Below are 4,640 nucleotides of genomic sequence, written 5' to 3'. Positions count from 1 at the left end.
GGGCGACCCAGAGTCCCTCCAGCCATGGTAGCCAGTGACTGTGCCAGCCAGCACTGGCATGCATGACCCACGCCTCTGGGCCTGTCCTCTGCTTCTGCCCCAGTCACTGGTGGAGCCCCCTGCCTGCCCCAGCCAGGCTTCACAGGGCTGGCTCCTCTCTGCGGAGTGATGACTCAGCCTCTGCACCTTGCCCTCTGGGAGGCAGCTCAGCCCGCAACCCCCTCTCCTTGCCCTGCTCAGGCACTGGGTACCACCTCCTCACCTCCATCAGGGGCCGCCCCTGCCCAGGTCCCACCTCTTCCCAACCCCCATAGGGAAAAGGGTATGTACCCTGAAAGCCCGCTGACAATGGGCTCCTGCCCATTAAGCCTCCTCTGGCCCGGGAGGCTCCAGGAGGGGTCCCAGTTGTAGGCCATATGGCCAGGTTGCAAATGCTCCATGCTTTGTGATGACACGCCGCCTGCTTGTACCCAGCACCCTCAGCTTGGAAAGGGCAGTAAGCTGGGAGGGTGGCCAGCCCCAGCCTGGCTTAGGGACCACTTCCCTTACTCCCACTCTCTCCCTCTGCCTGTCATTCTGGGTACCAGAGAGTGTGGTCTCATGTTACAGAACTCTAGTGAAACACCATTTGGATGTAAATCTTTAGCCAAAGACGTCATAAAACATTCATTTATTTCGTTCACCTAGTAATGCTTACTTTGTGGATGACCTGCTCTCTGGATCACCATTAGCCTTCCTCTTCATCCACCTGCGGCCTCCCCGCCCCCGACCACCCCCCCCCCCCCCCCCCCCCCCCGCCTGCTCTGTGAGGCAGGTGATGTCCCTGTCACAGCATGGGCTGTGGAACCAAGCAGACTGGGTCCCCATGCTGCTGTGTGACGTTGGGCAAGTTACTTAACTTCTCTGGATCCTTGTAAAATGAGAGCAAAATTAGTCATTGCCTCCCAGGCAATACTAACAAAGTATTGTGGGATGATATAAAGGCTGAAAACGGCCCGGCACACAGTGCCTGCTCAGTAAAAGCAGCCGTCACCGTCTCATCTAATTTTCACAACGCCCCTGAGCTCAGTGCTGTTTTTATTTCTAAGTGAGGAAATTGGGGCTCAGAGGAGTTAAATAATTTGCCCAAGGCTGCGAGTGGCAGCGGGGGTCAGAATCCACGTCAGCGCTAGCCAGTTCCTGACCTCCAGGTGATGAACGGTGAGGCCACCTGCTTTCCTGCTGTCGCCGTCGGGGTTGCAGAGGGCATCCGGGCTCGTGGGCCCCAGGCGGGCTGGCCCGGCAGAAGGGCTCCACGTGAACGAATGTCACCGGCGCTCGCGCGCCGCCCCGGCATCCTGGTTAGTGGCGCCGGTGTTGGTTGGGCTCCGGCGCCGCCGTCGCCTCGGGCACAGCGCGGGCTTCACTGAGATGCGCTCGGCGCGGTCGGGGCGCGCCCCTCGGGTGCACGGCGGCCGGGGCGCCCCGCCGGGGGTGGCCCTACACGCTGCTGCTGGTGTCGATCGCTCCCCCGGAAACGACGAGCAACGGCCTTCATCTCGCCCGCCACGCGCAGCCCCTCCCGCCGCTTCGCGCCGCAGAGCTCCCCGGCTCCGGGCTCGGAGGCTGCGGCGGGAGCCGGGCCCCTCGCATCGCAGCCCGCAGCTCCGGCGGGCGGCCTAACTGGGCGGCCTGGCTGCGGTTCGTTAGCATCCGCTTCCAGCCGCGGTGCGGTGGTCGGGGCCTTCCCGGTCCGGAGAGGCCCAGGCCTGTGGCTGGAGGGCAGACGTCGTGGTAATTTCCGGATCAGCTGCTGTGCTTGAAGTTGACCGAGGTCCGATTAATGGGAACGTGCAGGAGAACCAGCCGCTGCCGGTGTTGTCCTCGTTAGGGGAGCTCCTTGGTTCATTTTCAACCCCTTTTATCATAAGATGTCACGCAAACTCTTCCCCCTGCCTCGGCTCCCAGCGCTTCTCCCCGGCTCATGCCTGCGTGTGTACTACCCTCTCCCTGCACCCCCCCCCACGCCCCCCACCTCCCCGCCCCGCGGTGGGAAACCCAGACGATGCTGCCCGCCCCCACCCCACAGCCTCCTCAGGTGCTTCTGCTGTGGGACCCACGCCTGGCTGCCGCTGAGGAGACCCGAGTTACACCTGCTGGTCACGCAGAGCTGGGCCCATCGCTTCTCTCTCCCGGGAATTTGGAAGAGAACTGAGGGCAGTGGAGAGGATATCTGGGGTCTGTCGGGCCCAGCTGGCAGCACAGCACAGCAACGAAGTCCATCTGGAGAGAACAGAGAGCAGCAGGCACAGGCCACCTCATCTCTCAACAAGTGTGTATTGAAGGCCTCTGTGTGCCAACGCTGGGAATATAGCAGAGGAAAAAAAGGACAACATTTCTGCCCTTATGAAGCTTCTGTTTCACAGAGATGATGCCAGGAAGCTGGGAGAGACCATGTGATTTCTGATGGTTGCTGAGACCCGTCTCTGCCCTAGGCTCCCATGAGCACACTAACCCTCCCAGCAGGCTCCCTTGTTTTTGCCTAGGGTGTCAGACAGCGTTCACAGGCACCGTGGTGTGGGGAGGACCAGTCTACAGGTGTGCCCAGGCGCCACGGGAGCAGGCCAGTGGGAATTTAAATGAGACCAGGACTCATGGGCGACCCCCAGGGGAAGGCAACTTGGGAGCTGAGTTTTGAGGCACATATGAGCGTTCAGAGGCATGAAAAAAAGTGACCGTTGACCATGGAACACGCTTCCATTTATAAAAATAGAAATATAACTGTATTATAAATATTTTTATTATTAAAATGTTACTTATTAAAAAACTCAAACAATACAACAGAGGCGCATCACATAGAAAGTGAAACTCCAGTCCTCGCCGCAATAAAACCCTTGATTGTCCTTCACTAGAGATAGCCAGGGTTAAAAGTTTGGGGTGAATGAATGGATGGATGGATGACGGCTGGAAAGATGGGTGGGTGTGACACCAGTGGGATTGTGTTGGACATACCGCCCTGTAACCTTCTCTTTTTTTATTGTGGTAGGATCACTGAACAGGAGATCCACCCTCTCAACAAATTTTTCCCTGTGGGTACCGCATTGTCAACTACAGGCTCGTCGTCGTTCCGCAGGTCTCTAGACTTTATCCATCTGCCTGAGTTCCTCCCTCCTCCCAACCTGGCACCCACCATTCTGCTCCCTGCTTCTGTGAGTTTGGCTATTTCAGATACTTCATATTAGTGAAATCATGCAGTGTTTGTCCTTCTGTGACTGGCTTATTTCACTTAGCATAATGTCCTCAAGTTTCATCCATGCTGTCACATATGGCACTTTTCTTTAGCAAAACAATTTCCTAATTTTTTCACCAGCAGTCCAGGGACATCAAACAAGCTATAGTCACGCGCCATGTAACAATGTTTCGGTCAACGCTGGATGCACGCACAACCGTGGTAGCAGGCTGTACCATCTAGGTTTGTGTAGGTACGCTCTGCGATGTTCACACTGTGACGATCTCAGAATGTGTTCCTGTCGTTAAGCGATGCGACTATCCTGACCTGCCAGTCTGCTCATTCCTTCCCCGGGGCAAGAAGGCTGAGCTCAAGGTTCGCAGCTGTCACTTCGACTTGACTATAACTGGTTTTTAGTGATGCCCAAGTGAAGTCCAGTTTTTCCTGTCAAGCTCATATTTCCTTTGCAAATCTTGTCCAACTGAGCTGGGGCCCAGAGGCCAGAATAAGGACACTGATGTCTAATTTACATGTCAAGAGCCAGCAGACAAGCTTGGTTATTCTCAGAAACAGCAGGACATTCCACTGACCTCCATGTGGAGAGGAAGAACAAAAAACGTGGAGTGTGCACAGGCCCAGGTGGGAGGTGCCGTGGGCTGAACCTGCCATCTCGGGTTCACGGGGAGGCGGTGCCTGGACGTTTGCAGGCGGTGGGACCTCATCTGCGACGGTAACCTTATGCTCTCTACAAAGCCACAAGAACTGGAAGGCAGACATTCACATCACATGTGGTGGAGGGAGATGCATGAAAATGAACTTTATAGCCACTTGAAAAAAATACATATATATCACAATCCTGTTAAGATAGATTTCACATATCATAGAATTCACCCATTTAAAGTGTACAATTTAATGGTTTTTAGTATATTCACATAGTTGTGCAACCATTCCCACTAACTAATTTTAGGACATTTTATTCCCCCAAAGAACACCCCTGTGCCTGTTAGCAGTCACCCGCCATTCCTCCCATATGTAGCCTCTAGCAACTGCTAATTTACTTTCCGTCTCTATGGATTTGCCTGTTCAGATCATTTCATATAAACGGCATCACACAATATGCGGCCTTTCTTCACTGTCTTCTTTCACTTGGCGTGTTTTCGAGGTTCGTCCACGCTGTAGCGTGTATCAGCACTTCATTCCTTTTTATTGAGGAGTAATATTCCATTGTCTGGATGGACCTCATTTTGTTTATCCGTTCATCAGTTAAGGGGCATTTGGGGGCTGTTTCCGTTCTTTGGCGGTTATGAGTAATGCAGCTATGAACACTTGTGTACGAGTTTTTGTGTGGACGTGTTTTGATTTCTCTTGGGTACATGGCGAGGAGTGGAATTGCAGGGCCATATGGTAATTCTATGTTTAACCTTTTGAAGAA

At 54.3% G+C, this 4,640-nt stretch overlaps 1 long non-coding RNA gene across 1 annotated transcript; it reads left to right on the top strand.

The window, feature by feature from the left end:
- Nucleotides 1–1,181: 1,181 nt before the first annotated feature.
- On the top strand, nt 1,182–4,323 carry LOC138920820 (uncharacterized). Its single transcript, XR_011432722.1, has 2 exons — nt 1,182–2,311; nt 3,026–4,323. It is a non-coding gene; the product is annotated as an uncharacterized lncRNA (long non-coding RNA).
- The last annotated feature ends 317 nt before the right edge of the window (nt 4,324–4,640 follow it).

The sequence above is a fragment of the Equus caballus genome, chromosome 25 (assembly GCF_041296265.1).
Source record: "Equus caballus isolate H_3958 breed thoroughbred chromosome 25, TB-T2T, whole genome shotgun sequence".
NCBI classification, from domain to species: Eukaryota; Metazoa; Chordata; class Mammalia; order Perissodactyla; family Equidae; genus Equus; species Equus caballus.
The sequence above is the reverse complement of the archived record's forward strand: the minus strand, read 5'-3'. Positions and strand labels throughout refer to the sequence as shown.